Below are 25,516 nucleotides of genomic sequence, written 5' to 3' on the forward strand. Positions count from 1 at the left end.
TATCCCATAGCCAAACTTGCTTTCGACCAGGCTTATTGAGTTCATTGAACTCCCTCGATTTAGCTACTATTAGAGTCGATATGTCTGAGGCACACAAATCAGCTGTTGATAGTTTCGTTATATGAGGCTTAATATAAAAAAAATCTCAAATTATACATGTTTTTTTATTTAAGTTTTTTTTCCCGATTAATGTAGGTGTCTAGTGTTATAGATGTTATTATTTTAAATATCTCGACCATAACAATTGTTAAAAGGGACCGTTATCTGACACATGTAATAGTTATATTTTTTTGAAATTTTTATTTTAAAAAAACTTAAAAATTGCCAAAAAAAACACAAATTTTTTTATAATTATAAAAAAAGTTCAAAATATAAAAATCTGTAATCTCAAACTCAATTTCCTATCATCTTGGGCCACAGTGTTAGAATTTGGACAGACCAACTTAAAACCTTTTTTTTAATATAGAGATTTTAATTTAAGTTTTCAAAATTTTGAAAGGTTCTGTTTACATTTTTTTTTGTAAAGATTGAGATTTAACTAAAATTTTTGAAATCTTAAAAAGCTTAATGAAAATATTTAAAAATTATGAGAGATGTTTAATTAAGAACATGAAAAAAATATAAAGTTTAATATGGATTTCTAAAAAATTAACAACATTGAAATTTTTTAAAGCTAAATATGAATTTCTAAAAAAAATTATATACACCAAGTTTTCTTTTTTAAAAGTTTTAGGGTCTGAATTATATTTCTTTTTTCAGATTTTTGGATTGTGGTCCCATAGGTTTCTATTGTGTTCGGTCGACCATCTGTGATCATCATTTCTATCATTACACGCTCACTGTCGCTGATTGACCATCACCTTTATTATCATGCCAAATTACTAAATACATAAATTCCTAAATCCCTAACTCTAAATTTAATGGATATGAATTTAACTAGTATTTATTTATTCCCAACAATCTCACTTGCGTTCTTCATACTTGTCGGGATAGGAATTATAATCAATGGGAAAACCCAAAAGAATCACAAATTACATTGGCATGGAACATAAAGTTGTCTTGCCTATCAAACCATTCTCCCTGCTCTGGGCACCCTCACTATTCTTGCCTATGAAACCCTAACAAGAAATTCCCTCTTTGTTGTTGTTATTATACCTTAATTTCGTAATAGGAACAAAGAAGCACATAAAGTTTGATGGTGTAAGCAATTTGGGCTCATATAATTTTTTCTTCACTTCTTACCTTTTACCTGCTGAGAAGAATCAATCAAAACATGGTTAGGCACTCTCAAAGTTGTTTGTCCTGGTAGGCATATTCCACTATACCCGCATTGCCCGGCAAAGGGCCTCCACCCCCAATTTCCTTAGCTGATGCAACAGCTATTTGAATGTTCCCACTCTCTAAACCCAAATTCAAATGTGTTTTCTCATCTTTGACAAAATGGAGAGGAGAGCCACTAAGATAAACAATTATGGCCTCACCGCCAAGCTGGGGGTTTCTTCAAAGTTCCGAGAAGGGCAGTATCGTGGATTTCCAATTCAGTTTTTGGTTGTATAAATTTTGAAGGATCGTGTAAATTTCATAGGATATTATTCATGTCAAAAATCACACCAAAGCAAGACGATTTTACTTCTAAGACTAGTTTTTCTACCACCAACAAAACTTTATTTTAATTTTCATTAATTTATTTTCAATTAGCACCAACATTTCATTCTGCAGTAATTCTACTTCTAGGGAGCGAAAGTAGTTATGGTGGGGGCAGGAGGGTTTGGCTGCGAGCTTCTCAAGACTCTTGCTCGTTCTCGATTTCAAGATATTCATATAGTAAATCAATGCACTTTTCTTCTTTAATTCTTACAACTGGTTTATCTGTTTTCACTTTCCTCGCTGTTAGTGATGACTAGTGTTATGCATACTATTAAAGTATGTGTAATCTCTCTCCTATTTTACTCGTTATTCTTTCAATTTTTTAATTTACTCACTGAATTTTAAAATTGTTTCTTTTTTTATCACTCTAATTTTTTTTATTATTTTCATATAGTATGACATCTTTATTATTATTTAATATAAAAATAATTTTATTAATATTTCGAAGGTTGACGTTGGTCGACGGTGATTATTTTAAATCTTTTTAAATTTAATAATAATAAAATGTTGTTTTATTATTTAGTTTAAATTGTTTTTATATTAAATAATAATAAAAAAGGCAATTTCATACAAACATAATAATAAAATAATCTAGAGTTATCAAAATAGGAGCAGTTCTAAAGTTAAGTGAGCAAATTAGAAAAAATGAAAGTACAATCATTAAAATAGAAGAGAGAGTAAATTTCATTGAGGAATGGTGTAGTTTACCTTTACAGTTTTTGGTTTTTAAATTTTTGGGTAAATTAAGTAGTTAGTCACCAAACTATCATTTATGTTTTTATTTTGGTCACTATTAGATAATGTCATAACATCATTGAAAAACTAAAAAAACTTGTTTCTAATACACCAAATTTTTGACAAGTGACCAAAATGTAAATTTTAAAAGTTTGAAGGCTAGAGTATAAATTTGAAAACTTTTAGGGACCAAAGTGGTAATTTTACCAAAAAGAAAATTTCTTTCATAAATGAATAGTTTTTCTTTGAAGATGGAGTTTTTATGAAATTCTGATTTTGATCTGGAATGAGTAGAAAAGGTAATAAAGTTCGGTATAGAAATCGGATAATCGGATCAAACCGGAATTTTACGAAAATTTGAAGAGTGCTAAATAATGGTTGGAAATATTTATTTCCATATTTTAGATCAGAGAAATTTAGAACAAAACATTGTAATTTTTCCTATTTGGGTTGAACAATAGAATTTTAGTGATTAAAATGTAATTTTTGAAAATTACATGGTCAAAATAGAAAGTCAAAGCCAAATTGATTCATATTTGAATAATGAATATTTTAATGGAGGATAATGTAATGACATTTGGTAATTATCAAGTTTTATTAATGGTATTTTTGGAATTTCTAATTAAATGAATTTTAAATTCAATTATATTATTATTAAGACAAGCGTAAAGGTGGATAAATACTAGAATAAACAAGAATTTAGTATAATTTTCAGCCATATTTCTTCCCGTGGCCGAAACATACCTAGCTACAAAGGTAAAATTTTTATTTTGAATTTTGAAGCTATATACTTGATTTTTGGACTAAGCTATTAGATAAAGAATTAACCTACATGACATTCTCTATCCTTTGATACTAATATTTCATGGTGAGGATGCTTATATGTTGAGATTGAAAGTTAGGGTTTATGTAGGGTTTTAGGATTTTGAAAGATTGATGAAGAATTTTTATGTTTTTGATGTTGGAGATTAATTCTAAAGCATGTATGGTGATTAAAATTATTCATACATGCTTATATTAGGTTTGGTCACTTTAGGGTTTATGGAGAATTGATAGATTTTGATGCAATTTGAGGACATGTTGATTTGTATAGCATAAATTTGAAGTAAGGAAGTTTGAATTCATGCTTGAAATTGAATGAAATTATTGCCCTTTTTCCTTAGCAAGATTCAACCACTAGGGAAAATTAAGAGGGGAAATATTGAAAAAATTCCTATGGTCTAGAATAGATATTAGAAGTGTTCTATGTGATTTGGAGATTGATTTGAATCAATTTGAAAGCTTTAGTTAGTAAAAGGGCTAATGTGAAAGTTTTGAGAATTTGGGACATTATTGCAAGAATGTGATATTTGGAGGTTCAATGCTGATTTTTTAATATTTGAGTGCTGAAAATTTAAGTTGTAAAGTTGTTTGGAACCAAATTTCAAATTTGGTAAAATTTAGGGGTAGAATTCGAAAAGTCCAAGAAATATAGGGACTTAAATTCAAGTTTTTAAATGAGAAAGTATCATTTGGGTAAAATAATATATTGCTGGAAATTTTATTAGTTTGCTGATTTTTGAGTTTAATTATTTAAGTTGGGATTAAATTGCAAGTTTATAAGGTTAGTGGTTGAATTCGAAAAGCCTAAGAAAATTTAGGATAAAATTGTAAGCTTTTGAATGTTTAAGTGTTGAATGAAATATTTTATTAAGGTACTGGAAATTTTATGTGATTATTGTGACATAATCATAATAGTGAAGAACTATTATGAATTTAAAGGAAAAATTGAGGTGAATTCTAGAAAGCATTTAAAACTAGTGCTTTAATTGTGTATTTAGCAAAAATTGAAAGGTTGATGAGAAAATTAATATTTATGGAATTTAATAAGTATTTGTGAGAAGTTTGAGTTTATGATAAGATTATATTTAGTTAAATCGATTAAGTATCGATTTTCAATTTTATATTTACGCTCAGATTATGTTAGTTCGATACTAACATATAGTTTGAACATTCTATGTTAAAATATGACTTCGTCATACTACAGTAAATCTATTGATCCAACTAACTTGAGAGGGAAGGAAAAAGTAAGGGAGCGAGAAGGTTATCGTGGATGAGGTTCGATAGCGAGGCAAAGGAAAAAGTGTCTGAATGGAAAGTGCATCATATGTTTCATTTTAAGTTATGATTGACATTAAAGTGTCTAGTGTGCACTCTACTCACGTACCTTGCATTCTCATAAATATACACTGGGTTATAAAAAATGAAAATAAGTAAAGTTATGAAAGTGACTGAAAGGAAAAAGAATATGAATATGAAAGTTCTGAAATGTGTCTGAATAAAAATCAATATTATTTTATTTTCATAGTTCCTCATAGCTTCAGTTATAGATGATTACTTGAGGTCATGTCCTTCTTTTAGATCCCATAGGGCGTATAGGGGGCGGGCTCGACAGAGTGATGTCAAGGAGACTAGACTTAGAGTTTGTACGTTGAATGTAGGCACATTAAATGCTAGGCTGCTAGAGCTGACCGACGTACTAAGTAATAGGAAAATAGATTTTGCATGTATTCAAGAGACTAGGTGGAAAGGGGCTCGCACCAGAGAGTGTAACGGTTACAAGTTGTGGTATTCAGGTGTAGATAACGCTAGAAATGGGGTGGGTATCTTGGTATCCTCTAGGCTTAAGGAAAATGTAGTTGAAATTTGTAGATACCGTGATAGGATCATGATGATTAAGGTTATTATAGAAGCGGAAGTGGTAAATGTCCTTTCAGTGTACGCCCCACACGTTGGCCTAGGGGAGGGGGAAAAACGTTGCTTCTGGGATTCGTTAGATGATGTACTTAGGAGCATTCCGGAGAACCAAAGAGTTTTCATAGGGGGAGACTTCAATGGCCATATAGGTAGCGAAATCGACGGATATGAAGGTGTTATGGGGGTTTCGATTTTGGTAGTAGGAACGAAGAGGGGCGTACGTTGCTTGAATTTGCTACTGCACACGATATGGCAGTCACTAACTCATTCCTTAACAAGAGAGATGTAAACTTGATTACGTTCCATAGCGAGAGACATTGTACCCAAATCGACTACATACTGGCTCGAAATCGGGATCGATGGGCTTGCATTGACTATAAGGTGTTCCCTGAAGAGGCATGTGCATCACAACACATATTGTTGGTTTTGGTGTTCCGCGTATGCAACGAGGGGAGTACTCATAGGAGGGCTAAACTAGGTAAACCTAGGATCCTTTGGAAGAACTTACATGGAGTGACAGCTGATGACTTTAGAAGTAAGGTTTTGTCTCATACAGGTTTTGGAATTACAAACTCAGATAATCCAGATATGTTATGGAAGAATATGGAAAATTCCATCAGAGAGGTGGGCAAAAACATCATTGGGTTATCGACAGGGAAGGTTAAGGAACATAAAGAATCGTGGTGGTGGAACGACGAAGTCCAAACTAAGGTTAAGACAAAGCAAACTTGCTTCAAGGAGTTGCTACAATGCAATGACGACGAAGAAATATCGAGAGCTAAACAAATATACAAGGAGGCAAAACGGGTAGCCAAGAAAACAGTGGCTAAAGCAAAGGATAAAGCATACGAGGAAATGTACAAGAGATTATACACCAAGGAAGGACAAAACGACATCTTCAGGCTTGCAAAATCCAGAGAGAATAGGAAAAAGGATCTAGGTAGCATTAGGTTTATTAAGGACAACAATGATGTTCTTTTAGTGAAAGATCATGATATTAAGAGGGCTTGGGGTAGTTACTTCTTTGGCCTATTTAATAATGGTGTCTCTCCCTGTAGAGATTGTAACGTTGATGGGTCAGCCGACCATCATACTATGACCAATGACTGCCCTGCAAGTAGGATTGGGATTGAGGAAGTCAAAATGGCCCTTAGAAAGATGGGGAGGGACAAAGTTGTCGGTCCAGATCAAATTCCTATCACTGTGTGGTTGACCTTAGGAGAAGAGGGAGTTAAGTGGTTGACCAATATCTTTATTATTATTTTGGAGACTGCCAAGATGCCAGAGGAATGGAGAGAGTCTACGGTGATACCAATCTATAAGAATAAAGGAGATCCTCAATGTTGTGGTAACTACAGAGGTATTAAACTACTCAGTCATACCATGAAGCTATGGGAAAGGGTGATAGAGGCTAGGTTGAGACAGGTTACTAGGGTTTCGGAAAACCAATTTGGCTTTATGCCAGGCAGGTCTACTACGGAGGCGATTCATCTACTTCGATGGCTTATGGAGAAATATAGGGAAAAAAATAGAGATCTTCACATGGTGTTTATTGACCTTGAGAAGGCATATGATAGTGTACCACGCGATACGATCTGGAAGACCTTGGAATCGAGACGGATCCAAACTACTTATATCCGGGCGATTCGGGATATGTACTGCAGATCTAATACATACGTCAGGACTACAGTTGGCGACACCGAGGCATTCCCGATGAAAATCGGACTCCACCAGGGGTCGGCTCTTAGCCCTTACATCTTTGCCTTGATTATGGACGACATCTATTGTACGACACCAGACAGTGTTCCATGGTGTATGCTTTTCGTTGACGACATTGTCCTAGTTGCTGAAATAAAAAATGAGTTGAATAGTAGACTGACTACCTGGAAGACTGCTTTGGAAGAAAAATGTCTAAGGATCAATATTGAAAAGACAGAGTATTTATGTTCAAACTTCAGTGGGAACCAAAATGATGAAGATGTAGAAGTTTGCATCGAAGGACACGTGCTCCCCTCAAAGGATTGTTTCAAGTACCTAGGGTCTATGATACATAAAAATGGGGGTATAGATGATGACGTTTCACACCGTATAAAGGCGGGATGGCTAAAGTGGAGGGCTGCTACTGGAGTTTTGTGTGACAAGAAGGTGCCTCTAAAACTTAAGGGAAAATTTTATAGAATGGCAATAAGACCAGCGCTAATGTATGGATCAGAATGTTGGGCTATCAAGAAGGATCACGTAAGGAAGATGGAGGCCGTAGAAATGAGAATACTTTAATGGGTATGTGGTAGGACTCTATGGGACATGACACCAAACTCTGCAATTAGGATGTCCTTGGGGTGGTCCTGTATCCGAAAAATTGAGGGAGGGAAGACTAAGGTGGTTTGGGCATGTTCTTAGGCGTCAACCTTCGGATGCGGTCAGAAGGGTAGAGTCGATTACAGTCGACAGTGCCAGAAGGAGAGGACGACCAAGGAGGAAGTGGATAGACTGTTTGAGATCTGATTTGAAGGATTTATCCCTTACCGAGGACATGACCTGACAGGAAAGTATGGAGACTTAAGACCAGGGTGGTCGAGTAGTGCGGACCACAACCATAGGGTGTAGCATCTATGTCTTCTTTTTTAATGCCTTTTGTAGTAATTTTCCATGACTTCTACTTTTTATACGGTTCTGTCCTTGGAATTTATGAAGGCTTAGAACTAGGGTAGCGGAGTAGTGTTGCCTTAGTTTAGGTTTTAACCCATTTGACTTTTTACCTTCTCGTAGCTTGCTATCACCGACTACTGGGTATCCTTCTCTTCATGTTTCCTCTTTTTAAATTTAGTCGGGACTTACGTTTTACTATCTATATGCAGATATTTTTACGCATGGATTTATTTGCAGGGATTACTTCTCATTACAGATGCGCATTTGAAGACTGCTTATGAAGTCTGTTCAACTATGTACTTATTTATTTATTTATACATGCATTGTATTTTATCTTTATTTTTAATTTTTTGATTGCCGGAGGTCTTCCACGGAAGCTGCTCTCTACTTGGTGTCAGGGGCATCCTACTACCTTACTTCCCCTTACCCCATTGCATATGGGAATAGGGTTTTGTTGATGAGAAAAAATAAGTTTGAAAAGTTTGATTCGAAGTTTTAAAGATTTATTTACGTTTATTGTTATGTCTTGAATTATTTATGATTCTACCGATATAGTTCACTCTGATTTATTTACTTCCTTACTAAGTTTTACTCATCACGTGAAAATTTTCGTGAGTAGGGTCGAATAATATAGAACATAAAGTGAGGAGATTGGCAACATCATAAAGAAATCAAACCTACTGATAGAATCAGTAAGACATCCTAACTTTGACTTATTAGTGACATATACATTATATTTATTGGGTTGCTTTATCAAATTTATTCTAAAAAGGGTATGTAATAGTAATTTAGGAATGCTTTAAATATTGGTTAATTTTAGTTATAACCATATTTAAGAATAATATTATGGAGGGTTTTAAATCAAGCAATATTAGTCAGTTTAATATAACTATGAAATAACATGGAACTGCTCAATTGTTGCATAAAAATCAGCTTTGTTTGGAACGATAAAGTATAATATTATGACTATGCAGTTAAAGGAAACAAGTTTTAATTTGTAAAAGGATTGTTTTAAATGAAAAAATTTTAAGCATTTATGTTCAACAAGTGTCTGTTAAGTTGATTTGACATCTTTAGCTCATAATACGAAACGTATATAGGTTATGGGTGCAGCCTAAGTGACCAAAACAAATTAAAGTGATTGTTGGGTAACCAAAACATAGTTTACCCTAAATCTTTTTATGTTTCACGTTAAAACTACTTTTTAATATAATTTTCGCTTTTTAGAGTTTAGATGGTGTTAAGTGCCGATAGTGAGTTATTGATCGTTGTAAAATGCAACGCTAGGAGTTTTGTTAATTTTTCAATGAGAAGTGACTAAAATGAATCGAAACATCACATTAGCTACGGTTTTTGAAAAAAAAAGGGTGATCAAAACAAACTGTTTGAATAGTTGAGTGACATGGAAACGATTTGCTTATGCAATTAAATAATCTGCTTGTAGATTGAGGTGGACACCATAGAAGTGAGCAACCTGAATAGACAATTTTTGTTTCGATAAACCCATGTTGGGCAGTCTAAGGCCAAGGCAAGCACATTCACCTGCATTTTGCATGATTTCATGCAGTGTTAGTTGTATAAGTTGATGTAATTCATGTTTGTGTCAGGTTGCTCGAGATGCGGTGTTAAGTTTCAGGCCCAACATAAGCATTACACCATACCATGCAAATGTTAAGGAGTCTTGCTTCAATGTTGATTTCTTTAAAGAGTTTGAAGTTGTTTTGAATGGACTTGACAACTTAGATGCAAGGCGCCATGTTAACTGTCTTTTCTTGGCTGCAGATGTCCCATTGGTTGAAAGCGGGCCGACAGGGTTTTTGGGACAGGTAATTTACTTTTTTGATTTCTAGAAATTATATGTAGTTATGTTTGATCTAACTTTTCTTAGTTTGTATAACTGCAAATCCACTCAGAGTGCTTTGGTTTTACATGCTACATAGCCTATAATCTGAAACTGCTATTTTATGCAAATAATTACTTTGAAGGAACTCACTAGTAGAGCTAGTGACTTGTTTTTCCTATCTATAAGTAGTAGCATCTTAAATTTCTGTTTAGATATAGTCTGTTTCTTTGTAAGTTGTATTTAGAATATTATAGCAAATGGGTCCTATAGTGATATTATCTAATGCAGGATGCAACTATACAATGTATTTGAGATGTTTTTTTTATTTGGTCAAAAAACATTACTGTTTTTTCCTGTATCATTCGAAATTGACTAGTGTAAGCAAGTATACTAAGCCCTTTAATTTTCTTAAAAAAATCAAAGTGTGTTTTTTTTTACTGTTCCCTTTTTCTTTTACTTGTTCTGTAACACGATCTTATGATTGCTTTATGTTCCAAAGTCCTGCCTATTATTGGCAACCAAATTTTGAGTTTTGTGTTTCTCTTGCTTAGCAATTTCTCCTCAATGCTCACAATACTCACTATAAGATTATGTTCCTATCTTACTCCGTGACTTTGTTTCTTTTTCCTTTGCTTGACTTCATATCACTTTCATGTTTGAATCTGTATGTGCTCGTGGTGATGACAATTGCCATATTGTATAACTATCCTTGGTGAAGGTTACTGTACACTTGAAGGGGAAAACAGAGTGCTATGAGTGTCATCCAAACCTGTTCCAAAGACTATCCTGTCTGCACTATTACAAGCACTCCCTCAAAGGTAATTGTTAATTACTGACAGATGTTCTTTTGGTTGGGGTTCGGGTGGGAGTTCTTTTGCTTCTATCTGAGTTAACAGTGACTACAATTATGATGATTACATCTAGTACCTGTTGGGCTTCTATTCCTGAGGTCCTGTAACCCCTAGCACAACCTATGCGTTTCGACTAAATCTAACAGATTACATTAAAGATTCTTAAAATTATTTCCAAAACATTATTCATCCATAGGGCTTACCTTATACCCATTGGATATAAAGAGCCAACTAAGGGAACATCTTGGGGTCTAAGAGCCTACCCAAAAAAGTTCTCGGGACCACGGGGCCTACCCAAGAAAGATCTCAGGGTCATAGAGCCTACCCAAGAGTCGCCTTAGGTCCATACCAGCTTGATTAGAGGAACCTCCATACTCCAGCCTCCAGCCTACCCAAGTAAACATTTCAGTAAAACATTTCACATAATAAAACAATTTCCATATCCATATTTGGCATACCATATTTTCCAGAGGAAACCAGTATTCAAATATCAAGTGTCATGCAGTCATAGTCCATAAACCATTATCCAGTAAATCAATTTCAGTGAAACATATATAATCCAGATAAAACAATCGGATAACATAAGGAACACATCTTGTAAAGTGGGGGCACACCAAAACTACCAGCATCAACCTCGTAACGCTCTGCTACACTGCTCGAATCTAATTCATAACAAACTCAGTTAATTGAAGTAATATTTCAATCGGGGGTATTCATAAAGTTCACAGTTCATACGAGTGACTATCGACTCATGAGGTCTAACGGATCGAGAAGAGCTGGGTCGAGCTGGCGAGTGATCAGATAAGTCTCGAGTACCTTTAAATAACAACAATTAATCAGTCTCAAGTCTTACTTTAATTATTCCAAAATTAAACACTTAATTACATAAGCATATTTGAGTTTGATGGTCAATTTGGAGGCTTTCGAGTTTTAATTGAAGAAACAAACTTCAAATTGGGCTCAAGAAGTCGAAAACATAAAATAGGACTTTTAAAATTTTTGACTTTTTCGGTCAAAGTTAACGGTCAACGATTAGACCGGTCAAAGTTAACAGTCTGACCGGTTAACGATCAACTCTACCAAAGTCAACAGGTCGTGCCAAAGTCAACAGGTCGTGTCAAAACGGTTTGGGTTAGGCAGGTGGGTCGATTCTGCCCGAATCGGTTCCAAAATTTTTCGGACCGACCGAAGACCCACACGCGCACTGGCAATTCGTGGCGGCGCGTGCGACGGCGTCCGGGATTCATTTCACCGGCCGATCACTCCCATATAACAATGAACTCAATTACACCTAATTTCAATCCAATAACACGCTCAAACCAAGCCAAAATTACCAAAAATCGATTGGTAACTTACCCACGGTGGCGATCGGTGACGACACGTCAACACTGAACAAAACCGGTTGGATTTTGTTCGCAAGACATTGGTGAGTGCAGTGGAGACGACAGTGAAATGATTTAAAGCCAGACACGGCTGGAATCAGCGAAGATACACTTGGCGACGATGGTTTTTGACGGCTTTTCGATGGCCAATCCACAACGAACGATACTGTTTCTTGATGAAATTGGGGTTGGATTTTGATCACCATTCGACGGTGAGTATTTAAGAGACACTCACCGATTATGGTTTTCGATGGCCAATCCACGGCGAACGGCATCGTTTCTCGATGAAATTGGGGTTGGGAGATAATTTAGGGTTAGGGATTTCAAATTTTGAGAAATGGGATAGCTCGATCGGGGAAAAAATAAATATCATGGATATTAAAAATGGGTAAATTCAGGTTCTAATCCTTGCATTCCCTGAGACTTCCTTAAATGGTCTACTAATTTCTAAATTTTATAATTAGTCCCAAAATTTCAACCATTTTGATTCTTTTATTTTCTTTCTATTTTTTCTAAAAGTTGGGCTATGACAGGTCCTAATCTATTGTTTGAATTGTAGTTTGTTCATTGTTTTATGTGAGCAAAGGACCTGCTTTTTGCAAGTTGTTTGGGAACAAGAATCAGGAAAATGATTTGAATGTGAGCTCTATGATTCTCAAACTCGTCAGAACATCTGAAGATGTATTTAATGCAGAATATATGAGAAATTGAACAATTTGGAGGAGAATATATGATCATGTATTTGGTCATAATATAGAAGTGGCTTCTGTCGAATGAGGAAACTTGGAAAAACCGATCGTTTCTCGATGAAATTGGGGTTGGGTTTTGATCATCGTTCGACAGTGAGTATTTCGATGGTGGTTGTTCGAGCTGGGGTGGCCGAATAGCAGCGGATTTGGTCGGCAAAGGTGACCGACGGGGGAGATATAATTTAGGGGTTAGGGATTTCAAAATTTTAGAGAAATGGGATAGCTCGATCGGGGAAAAAAAATATCATTGGATATTAAAAATGGGTAAATTCAGGTTCTAATCCTTGCAGTCCCTGAGACTTCCTTAAATGGTCTACTAGTTTCTAAATTTTATAATTTAGTCCCCAAAATTTCAACCATTTTGATTCTTTTATTTTCTTTCTATTTTTTTCTAAAAGTTGGGCTATGACAGGTCCTAATCATATTGTTTGAATTGTAGTTTGTTCATTGTTTTATGTGAGCAAAGGACCTGCTTTTTGCAAAGTTGTTTGGGAACAAGAATCAGGAAAATGATTTGAATGTGAGCTCTAGTGATGCTTCAAACTCGTCAGAACATTCTGAAGATGTATTTAAATGCAGAATATATGAAGAAATTGAACAATTTGGAAGGAATATATGATAATGTATTTGGTCATAATATAGAAGTGGCTCTGTCGAATGAGGAAACTTGGAAAAACCGTAACAAACCAAGGCCTATATATAGTAAGGATGACTTGTCTGAGAAGCTAACTAAAAGGAATGGAAACACTTAAAAAGTTAGTGCAACTGATGATGTATCTGCCATGTTATCTCTGGGCTTGAAGAATCCTCAGGTTGTATGGAGCCTTGCAGAAAATTCGAGGGTTTTCCTCGAGTCTTTGAGATTATTTTTCTTGAAGAGAGGAAAGGTCAGTGTGATGTTGCTTTCGAAAATTTGATTTATTGTTTCTTCTGACCAAGATATACTGATTGTTTACCATTTGACAGGAAATTAGAAACCTGACCTTTGATAAAGATGATCAGTTGGCTGTGGAGTTTGTTATTGCTGCTGCAAATATTAGGGCTTCTTCTTTTGGGATTCCTTAACATAGTGTTTTTGAAGCTAAAGGAATTGTTGGTAATATTGTGCATTCTGTGGCATCAACAAATGCTATCATAGCTGGGTCGATTGTGATTGAAGCAATTAAAGTTTTAAAAGGGCTAGCAACAATTACAGGTTTAGTTTAGTTTTTATTCATCATTATTAAGCATTTTAGATATTTAAATATGAAGTAACTATGTGGTTCAATTTATCTTAAGTATCGACTATCGTGCACAGATTTTTATGTTCATTTTAGTATGATGTAATCCATAGAAGTCGTTATTGCTAGGAATTATATGTCTCTTCCCATGCTTCCACTACGTTTGTTTTAGTTCAATGTAATCTATGGCAGTCAGTTGTGTTTGCTAGGAATTATAGTTGTCTTCCCATGTTTCCAAATGCAAATTGCTTTTTGTTACGTGGTTCTAATCTGAGTTGGAATATGTAGGATGACCTATTGTCTGGAACATCCATAAAGAAAGTTGCTTCTAATGCCTGTAGAACCCTATGAACCTAACAAGTCTTGCTATGTTTGTTCAGAGGTATATCTAAAATGCATGTCCGATTTGATTGTGTTAGCGAGCTAAATCAGCTAATGCAGTGTGTACATTAGCAGTACACTTAGAAGCTTCCTGAAGTTGAAGCTGTTATAACAACTAAGGTTGTTAGCAAGTTAGTTTTGGTTAGTTGTTCAGTTAAGGTGGTTGTATTAACAGCTAAGAGCAGCAGTATATAAGGAGCACTAATCTTGTACTCATATATGCATTCATAGTATCAAAACCAATCTATATCTTTTATTTACCACACTTCTCAACATGGTATCATTCGCCAAACGGTCCTGACTTTGTTTTTTCTTCCGCTGCATGAAAGAGGAGGAGAAAATGCCATCGGCATCTTCAGTAGCGGGAACAACTGCTAAACCGCCGTCGTTTACTGCCATCTTGGATCCAGTGAATCCCGTTGGGTTCTTGGAGAAGGTTTTGATTTCATTGCGGAAGAGAGTGATTTCCTCATGAAAGAGAACGTCCATAAGGAGCTTGGATCCGGCAAACTAACTGTCGAGGAAAGGAACCTCCTCTCCGTCACCTACAAGAACGTGATCGGTGCTCGCTGTGCCTCTTGGCGGATCATCTCTCCATCGAGCATAAGGAGGAAGGAGGTGGAAACATCGACCATGTCTCCGTCATCCGTGAGTACAGGGCTAAGATCGAGGCTGAATTGTCCGAGATTTACGCCGGAATCTTACAGCTCCTCGAGGATAAGCTCGTTCCGGCCGCTGGGGCCGGTGATTCCAAGGTATTTTATTTGAAGATAAAGGGAGATTACCATAGGTACTTGGCTGAGTTCAAGACTAGTGATGACCAGAAAGCAACTGCCGAGAACACGCTCACTGCCTATAAATCTGCTCAGGACATTGCGACTGCTGAGCTGGCCCCAACGCATCATATCCGATTAGGATTGGCTTTGAACTTTTCTGTTTCTACTATGAGATCTTGAACTCTCCGGATCGTCCTTGCACTCTTGGGAAACAGGCTTTCGATGAAGCCATCGTAGAGCTGGATACTCTTGGAGAAGAGTCATACAAGGACAACACTCTCATAATGCAACTGCTAAGGGATATAATTACTCTCTGGACTTCAGATGTGCAGGATCAGTTGATGAGCCGTAGCAGGCGTGTTAAACCGGCGGTGATCCTATTTTCATCTGAAGGAGTTTGTGGTTTACTGCATCAACTTTTTTCCCCTTCAATTTGGTAAAGCAAAATGGATATAATTACTTGGGGTAAATTGTAATAAGTATGATAATATAGTCCTTTAGGGAAAAACAAATATGTCTAGTAATCTTGTATAAGAGGATGAAGAAGAAAGAAATGAAAGTGAATAATAAGAACGAAAAGAAGCATCGACACTTTCAAGTGAATGGAATGAAGCATCAGCACTTTTGATTCAAGTGAACGGAGGAAGCATCAGCACTTTCGATTCAAGAAGAACGAAAGGAAGCATTGGCACTTTCGATTCAAGTGAATGGGAGGAAGCATAAGCACTTTCGATTCAATTGTTCATATTTTCATCAGAAGGTTGAATGTTAGAAGTTAGTTGTAATTAATTTTTAGAGCTTGTTGTAATAGTGTGTTCAAGGTGAGAAAAGAAGTAGAGGGAATGTTAGCGTGCTAAATCAGCTAATGCAGTATGTACATTAGCAATACACTTAGAAGCTTCCTGAAGTTGAAGCTGTTATAACAGCTAAGGTTGTTAGCAAGTTAGTTTTGGTTAGTTGTTCAGTTAAGGTGGTTGTATTAGCAGCTAAGAGCAGTAGTATATAAGGAGCACTAATCTTGTACTCATATGCATTCATAGTATCAATAAAACCAGTCTATATTCTTCTATTTACCATATTTCTCAACAGATTGGAGTATATTTTTAAACGTCTCAACTCACACTGCTCACGTTTGATGATATCTTGAAACAGACACCGCTATGAGGTAATACTCATCGCTCTAAATTGAGAGACTTGTTGAAAAGACTGTTAATGCCAGACTTGGCATGAATTTCCACTACTTATGCTAGCTAGGTGCAACTATTCTTTATTAAGTTGGTGAAGATCTTGAAGAGGATATGGTAGCAGTTTTTGCTGCAAACCTTGAGAAAGTAAATTCTTCCCTTTCCTTGCTTTTGAACAAAATATCCTCTAATATGAATTTGTTTTCCTTTCTGTATTAATTATTCGTTTCTTCAAGTCTGAAACTCACAGGAGTTGATTCTTTTACCCTTTAGCATGGAAGATGATGTGATCTGAGCTGCCTTCTCCTGTAATCAGTGGGACTGTGCTTACCGTGGAGGATCTACAACGGGAGTTCAAATGCTGTATCAATATTAATCATAGGTTTGTCTCTATGTTGATTACTGTAATGCAAAAATTTGAAGAGCTTTTTTTCTATTATTTTTGTAGAAAGCTCTTAAAGAATATGTGTTGAATGTTGAACATGTTTCATCAAATTAATTATCATTTATTCTTATTCTTTTGTGCATAATTGTTTCTGCTCCTGGCATCTGTGCCATACTCATGGTTAAAACATGGAAAATATTTTTGCACATTTATTTATATAAATTAAATCTGTTTCAGTCTAACTATATGATTAGGCTAGACACCTTATTAAATTATGATGGATGCTGATCTCAAATTTCATTTAGACTTTCTTTTCTGTAATTGCAATATTGCTGACTTGTTAGTGCTTACATGATGATTGTATTGTCTATTTGCATTAATTATTTCCTGAGTTGAAGACATTCGTCCTCAAATTTGAAGACCAATTTAAAAAAATATTCATGCTCACAGGGAGGAATTTGATGGGAAGGAACCTGATGGAATGCTTCTCACTGGATGGGTTGAAGCTCCTGTGATGAGGACGGTAATAAGCCTATCGGAAATGGTGAAAGTACATCCAGTGCGTTGCCAACAGAGGAGATTTTGGAGGATGAGAAGGATGATGGAATTCAAGAAACTTCTGAGCCGACCGAAATGTTGATTGGAAAAGAAAACAGTCTCAGGTATCCCAAAGCACTATTCCAGATCATTCATTCCTTTGATGAAAGTAGAATCACAGTCAATTTGAAAAGCTCGATGTTGATGATGAACTCATAGTATCTGATGCTATGGAAGCTCTCACCAACAAGTAAAGGTTGTAATAGATTTTACTTCATCTTGATAGTGGACAGATTCTTACATCTCATTTTGTATGGTTAGACTAAATTTGGAGGCCATAAAGCTTACATTAGGACCGAATCGATAGTAATTTGCTTGGTTTGATGTTAAGAATTGTTATATCCATTCCTTTTTTGTTGGTTTAAAACCGTAGAAACAATTTGCATTCATCCAGGGGTTGTAACCTTTCATGTCTGATGTGTCCAGGTTTCTTTGAACGTCAATGTGATATGAAATTAGAAGTGGAACTAAGTGACAACCGATTACTCTGATTATTATAAACAATGCTCTCTGAAATCATGAACTAACCTCTTTCTACAGTTTTGCAATTCAGGCTCTCATATGATTCTTCTTTGATAAATAGCATGAAGCAGTACTTATCCTGGTTGTGTAATGCTTTAGGGCTGACATCATTAGATTTCCAGCCTGAGGCGTTGGATGTAATGCATTGCCGAAAAGCATACCAATCATGTCGAAGAAGAAAGGTACATCTTAATTCTTACCATGACAAAGTTTAAATTATCAAATCTGATAACTATATATGATGAAGTGCGGTTACTGCCATTGGATACTTCTTGACAAAGCTTCATCTCTTTCATTTTCAATTTTTAATATTTTATCTTTTTCTTAGCATCATGATTTTCTTGAGACCCTCAATGTAACTAACTTCTGCAGTGCATGCAATTGATCTAGCTATGCTCAAGTAATATCCTTGACAACTCCTCTGCTGAAAAGAACAAACTATATCCATTGTGTGAATATTGAATCATCAAGACGACGACTGCTACTAACGGCAAGATCATCTCGCTAAGCAAGGTTTACGTGCGTGGTGATGGACTCGGAGAGCTCTTTGCAAAAATATCCTCCACAAAACGATTCAACGTAGGTAGTGAAGATACTAATTTTTTTATCCATATTATTATTATTATTATATTATTATTATTATTTTATTATTATTATTATATTTTATTATTATTATTATTAAATACATATTAAATAAATATATAAATAAATAATTACAGACCAATTACAACTGGACCGGCCCAGTTACAAATAAACCAAAACCGGTCCAAATCAAACCAGAAACCCTAAACATTTGGGGTTTCCAGTTAGGGTTTCCTAACCCTAATCTAGCCAGCCGCCTCACAACCGTTGGATCTGGCACGATCCAACGGTCCAGATTGCCCCAGATGGAAACCCTAGGGTCTGATACCCTAGGGACACGCGGCCGCCTGCCACGTCCCACCGCCGCCGCTGCTTCCAGAAGACTTCACCGCCACACCAACGTTCCAGCCTCCACCACGTCTACCAAAGAGTCCAGAAGGCCGGCCGTAATCGCACACGTCTCCCCCAAATGGTGAGTCACCATGGGAGTCCGGTGACTCACCAAGGGATTCTTCGGACCGGTCTGAGACGAACACCGGTGATGGCTATAAAGCCATCACCCCATCTGCAAGAAAAGAAGAGGAGACAGAGAGAGAGAGATACAAAGAAACAGAAAAGAAAAGAAAAGAAACAGGAAAAGAAAAGAAAAGAAAAAAGAAAGAAGAGAAAACTTACTGTCATCGGAGAACCCCAACCGCCACCGGATCTCGCCAGAACCTTCGAAACGCCGAAGGTATTTTTGTAGATTCGCTCCGATTCAGAGCTTTTTAAGGGAAGAGAACACCGGGACCGTCCTTAGGACGGTCCGATCTATCCAAATGTATAAAATAAAATTTTCCGGCCACCGGATGCGGTGGCCGGCGGTGACGGTCACGGCGGCAGACGGTTGCCGTCCGTGACCGGCTTCCCTCCGGTGAGGGAAGCTAGAGAGAGGGGAGAGCTTGTTCATTCTCTCTCAGTTAGAGAGAGAATGAAAATTGAAAAATGAAGAGATGGCCCGAAGGGCCGGCTGTCTTGGGCATTAAATAGCCCTTCCAAACGACGTCGTTTGAAACTTTCCTTCCCTATCCGAAAATCTAAGGTAAGGACTAAAATCCTCAATCCTCTAGTTTCCTCCCAAACTCATTCTTTTAAGCTTTGACCATAAAAAAACTATAAGTGAGGGTTTAAGGTGGATTTTGGGTTTTAGGATTATTTAGTGTTCCCAATCCATTTTTTAGAGATTTAGAATCATGTTTCTAACCTTCTTAAGACTTTAGATGAGTTAGTAACTTTCATTGCTAGTGATTAGTGAAAGAAATGGGGGAAAGCTCCAAAAACAAGGGAAAAGAGAAAGTGGTACTCGGGTGAGCCTTGGGTTGATTCTTCAGCTTCTAGGTGTAAGGTAGCACACACCTAACCTATGCTTACTGATTGTAGGCCAGCATTTATAATTTTGATGCTTATATGTGTGTATGAGGCATTTGGGGTGCATTTGGGTTCATAGCATAAAAATGGATATTTATTGTTGTTCATGCATAAAGTATTGACCTTTTATGAGCCTTAAACTCTAAATAAGATTTAAACATCATTTAGCGGCCTTGGAGATACCTAGAGAGTTATTTGGGAGTCTTTACATGAGAGAAATAGGGTTTTATGGGTTAAGAGTATCGGTATCCTACAAATAATACATATATTGCTCGTCTAGGAAGGGCTTTTTGAAGGGCTAATGTGAGGAGGGTTTCGATACTGTTCGAGGAGTATCGATACTCAAAAGCTTAGTATCGATACTCGAAGACTTGATCAAATTCTAGTAGCCAATTTTGATATTGGTACTCATGGGAGTATCAATACTCCTAGTAGGGGTATTGATATTGAGATATTTTTTCCTAAACATCAAATACAATTTTGATATCGATATTCATATGAGTATCGATACTGAGGGTAAAGAATCGATACTCTCAAGAGACGTAATTATATCGAGGAATTTTCTAAAATATTGAATGTAATTTTGGTACCGATACCCGGGGAAATATCAATACCCTAAGAGGGGGAAGTACAAATATCTAGGGCGGAGTATCGATACCATCGTGAATACTTAGGCTATAAGAATAACTTATGTGAGAGAGACAAAAAAGGGGGGAATTGTTAGAAAATAAACTTCTCAATAAGCTTACAAGTGCAAACCCTAATAATTGTGTGATAATATAAGATCTTAATGAGGTAAGGTTACATTAGACTTATACCATTAGTTGATGTTTAGATAACAACAGGAAACCCGAGTCACTTTGTATGATGATTGTGTAATAGAATAAAGATTATATAAAAATATCCAATCTAGTTCTTGGGTACTTAAAATGCTTGTTAGATGAGGCACCGATGTTGTGTGACCTGGACATGTCCTAAGTACTCTAGAGACTAGACTAGCTGGAAAAGGTATCGATGATGTGTGACTCGAACCTAGCCTGAAGTGATAGGGATATGCTGATGTTATGTGACCCAGATCTAGCCTAAGATTCTGTAGTAAGCAAATAGGGTGTGTGAGTTTTGTGATGCTATGTGACCCCGAGCTACACCATGATGCTTACTTTTAGTTTTTATGATGAATGTATTCCAATGTTCATGAACATACTGGTTACATGCTTATATGTTGGATGCATGTAGTATAGTAGGGTTATTTGTTTGGCATGAGCTTGTGAGCTCAGCGTATGGAATGTGTTTCCATGCGTAGGTTCTTTGGTGCTAGTTTGAGGAGCTTGTCGCTAGACTTCAGGATTTTCAGACTTGACTTGATCTATTCAGAGTACGTCTCGAGCATTGTTGTAGGCATGTACTTTCACAGACCCTTGTTTATTATTTGATTTGTAAACGCTATTTGAACTTATGTATTTTGAGTATACTTATAGGAGCTCTCCACTGGTTGTAAACCTAAATTATATTTTGTGAAGTTATTCTATTTGGTATTTTATTATGTCTTAAATATATGAGTGTGACAAAATGATTTCAAAAATAAAATGGTTAACCACTTAGGTTGTTTCGTGTATATTCTAATCCTCCAAATTTTGGATCAGGTCAGATTAAGGTGTTACATTTAGTGATATCAGAGCATCAGATTCAGTCTTTCCTAGGACCTGCGGGTTAGAGTCGTTAGGTGTCAATGAACTTAAATGTTTGGAAATGGCGACGTTGACTCTTCTCTTTTCTTAGAACTCGTAGGTAATGAAAGATGATCATGCCTATAGCTAGGAGGGTCATGAGGAGATTTGTGCCTCTCTAGCAGGGGACAGGGGAAATGAGATTGTTCCCAAACTTTAAGGATTTGGGCATCCCGGAGGAGGCATACATAGATGAGGTGACATTCTTTAGAGAGACCTCACAGAGATAATGAGGCACATCGTTAGGGTTATCCCTAGGACACGCATTCCACCTGTTCTACCTTTAGTAACCCCTCAAGAGTCCCTGTCAAGAGACCTCATCGCTATAACATGATTGATTTTCTTGGATCGAGTGATGACGACTCGATAGCTACCGAGCATTGGCTCCGTGAGACCCTAAGCACCTTACAAAACTGTATCTTACCCCTGAGGGTAAGTTAGAGTGCATTACCGCCTTGCTGAAAGGTCACACAATAGATTGGTGGGAGACCGTAGAGATGGTGTTGGAGCTAGAGTGACCGACATGGGAGCTTTTCATGTCTGAGTTCATAGAAAAATACATCATTGAGGCCCATACGAATGATATGAGAGACCAATTTCTGTATTTGACTCACGGTGATCGCTCTATATATGAATATGAGGGTAGGTTTTTGTGCCTTAGTCGGTACGTATCAAAGCTAGTTGATATAGATGACCATTGTCACATAAGGTTCAAAGAGGGCCTCCATATAGACATTCTTACTCACTTAAAAATTGACCCACCTAAAGTTTTCTTCGTGCTGACCCATCAGGCTAAGGCTATTGAGCGAGTCCAGAGCATGAGAGCTCATATTTCTTGTGGCACTGTGGGACAGGGCCATCGAGCTCTAGATACCACCGGATCATCTCAGACTTTAGTCAAGAGGTCCAGAGACTCCCAAGGGTCGTGGAGACCCCCATCTTCTCAGTCTTAGAGGTCGGGACAAGGCTTAGGAGACCATTCACTTTAGCCTCAGTGGTGAGAACTGAAGGATCGACTAGGACCATGCAGTCCCCGACTTGTAGGCTTTATGGTAGGAGACACTCGGGGGAGTTTCATCGACACTCTCAATCATGTTATAGATTTGGATTGTTAGAGAACCTCATTAGATATTTTTCCGATGCACAGAGCTTAGCATCGCCAGTTGTTCAGAGGTTGGCTCAAACTATTTATATTGGTTAGGGATCTTTCTAAAGAGGTGGTAGTTTAGTTTTTGGACAGTAGAGCAGAGGTACCGCCAGATCCATAGTCGATCTTGAGGTTAGGGTTACCTCCCGCCAGTACGTAGTCAGAGTTCAGGAGGACTATAAGGTCACATATATCATCTCAAGTATCTTTATAATTTTTGATATGTCTGTTACTACTTTAGTAGATATGGGGTTAACCCACTCCTAAATTTATATCAATCTTATCTAAGAGAGAGATATCCTAACTGAAGACTTAGAGATCAAGGTTCGAATCTCAAGTCCTCTAGGATTAGATGTGGAAGTGGACAAGGTCCACCGTAGATACCCGATAGAGATATGAGGGTAAACCTTCCCAGTTGATCTAATGGAGCTACCATTTAGGGAGTTTGATGTGATTGTAGGAATGGTTAATTATCCAAGAATGATCCGAGTCTGAGGTGTAGATCTAGGCAACTCAAACTTTGTAAGCCAGATGGAACCAAGATTGTGAAGGCAAACGAGGAGCTCAATTTCACCTCGAGAATGGTTTCATCCTTGGAGGCCCATAAGTTAATAAGTACAAGTTGTGAGGCATTTTTAGCTCACTTGGTAGATACTCATGTTTCGAATCTGATACTTGGTGAGATTCACGTAGTCAAGGAATTTTCCAATGTGTTTGCGAAACATTTACCAAGATTACCATCCAATAGAGAACTAGAGTTTGACATTGAGGTTATGTCAGGTTTAGGTTTGGTGTTCATCGTCCTTTACCCTATGACACCAATAGAGCTGAAGGAACTTGAGGCATAAATTCAAGAACTTCTAGAGTGAGGGTTCATCCGTCTAAGTATGTCACTATAGGGAGCACCAGTTTTATTTGTAAAGAAGAAGGATGAATCGCTGAGGTTTTGTATTGACTACTGTCAATTGAATAAGTTAACTGTGAAGAACTGATATTCGCTTGTAAGAATTGATGACTTGTTTGACCAACTTAAGGGAGATAGGGTGTTCTCTAAGATTGGCTTGAGGTCGCAGTAATACTAATTAAATAGTTAAGGAAGACGACATAGTAAAGACTACTTTTAGGACCCGATATGGTCATTATGAGTTCTTAGTAATGCCTTTGAACCTTACCAATGCCTCAATTACATTCATTAACTTGGTGAATATGATCTTCCATCAATATTTAGATAATTTTGTTTGGTGTTCATTGATGACATCTTGGTATATTTGCATTCAAAGAAAGAGTATGACTATCACCTCCGTATTGTGCTACAAACCTTGAGGAAGCGTTAGTTATTTATAAGTTTAGTAAGTGCGAATTTTGATTATCAAATGTATTATTTTGGGTTGTGGTGTCAGTAGAGGGTATCTGAGTTGACCATTAAAAGATTCGGGCACTGGTTAAGTAGGAACCACCGTGGAACATGTCAGATGTATGTAGTTTTCTAGGGCTAGCTGGATATTATCATCGTTTTGTTTAGGGGTTTTCTATGATTATCACTCCAATGTCTAAGCTTTTGCAAAAAGGGGTACCATTTTTTCGAATGAAAAACGTTAATATAGTTTTGAGAAACTAATGGAGGTGTTAACTCAAGCACCAATATTGACTCAGTCGGAGTCGGGTAAGGATTATACCGTGTTTAATGATGCTTCACTAAACGTCTTGGGTTGTGTTCTGATGCAAGAGGGTTGAGTGGTTTCATATGTATCTTGAAAAATTTAACCATATGAGTGCAACTACCCCACTCATGACTTAGAATTAGTGGTTGTAATCTTTACTTTGAAAATTTGGATGCACTACCTCTTTGTAGAGAAGCACTACATCTTCACTTACCACAAAATTACTTGGTCACGCAAAGATAATTAAATTTAAGGAAACGACGTTAGGTGGAGTTGCTTAAGGATTATAATTGTGTGATCAATTACCACACGGGTAAAGTGATTGTGTTGGATGATGCCTTAAGTTGAAAGACAATATCTGATCTTCGAGCTTTACTTGCGTTATCTGAGTTGCGAGTTGAACCCAAATTAGTTAAAGAAATGAGAGAACTTCAAATGACTGTTGACCACTTGATGCTAGGACTGAACAAACTCGTAGAGGTGAGACGTCCATATTTGAGCTAAAGGATGGTGATGTCTTATATTTTTGCGATTAATTGTGTGTTCTGTCGAGTAAAGAGTTGTGAATCAAGATCCTTAGTAAGGTGTATTATCGTTTGCTTTCATTCCATCCCGGAGGAAACAAGATGCATCAAGATCTTTTTCAATTGTATTGCTGGTCAAGTATGAAAAATGAAATATCTAAGTTTGTGTCTAGGTGCTTGGCTTGTCAACAAGTTAAAGCAGAACATCAGATTCTATCAGGGTTGTTTCAACCTATACAGATTCCAAACTAAAAATGGGATAGGGTGAGAATTGATTTTGTGACTGGGTTACCGATAACGCAAATAAAGCATGACGTAATCTGGTTAGTGGTCAATAAATTAACCAAGTCTTCCCATTTTCTATCGGTTCGTATGGACTTCATCCTTGAGAGGTTAGCTAAACCGTACGTTTAGGAGATTGTGAGATTTCATAGAGTAACGACATTAATTATCTTTGATCGGGATCCACATTTTATGTTGATGTTTTAGGAAGCACTTCACGAGGCCTTAGGTATCCGATTGCATTTCAGTACCACCTTTCACCCACAGATCGATGGTCAATCTGAACGTGTAATTCAGATCTTGGAAGATATGCTTAGATATTACGTGATAAACCTTGAGGGTTATTAGGAGGATCACCTTATGTTAGTCAAGTTTGCATACAATAATAACTACTAGTCAAGCATCCAAATGCCCCCTATTAAGCCTTTTATAGAAGAAAGTGTAGGACATTTTTGTGTTGGACATAGCTTAGTGAAAGGAAATTAGTTAGACCTAACATAATTAGAGAGTCCAAAGAAAAAGTTCAATT

At 36.8% G+C, this 25,516-nt stretch overlaps 1 pseudogene; it reads left to right on the forward strand.

Moving 5' to 3' along the window:
* Positions 1-1,440: 1,440 nt before the first annotated feature.
* On the forward strand, positions 1,441-22,326 carry LOC120120912 (annotated as a pseudogene).
* Positions 22,327-25,516: the final 3,190 nt, after the last annotated feature.

Source organism: Hibiscus syriacus, unplaced genomic scaffold (assembly GCF_006381635.1).
Source record: "Hibiscus syriacus cultivar Baekdansim isolate YM2019G1 unplaced genomic scaffold, ASM638163v2 tig00110348_pilon, whole genome shotgun sequence".
NCBI classification, from domain to species: Eukaryota; Viridiplantae; Streptophyta; class Magnoliopsida; order Malvales; family Malvaceae; genus Hibiscus; species Hibiscus syriacus.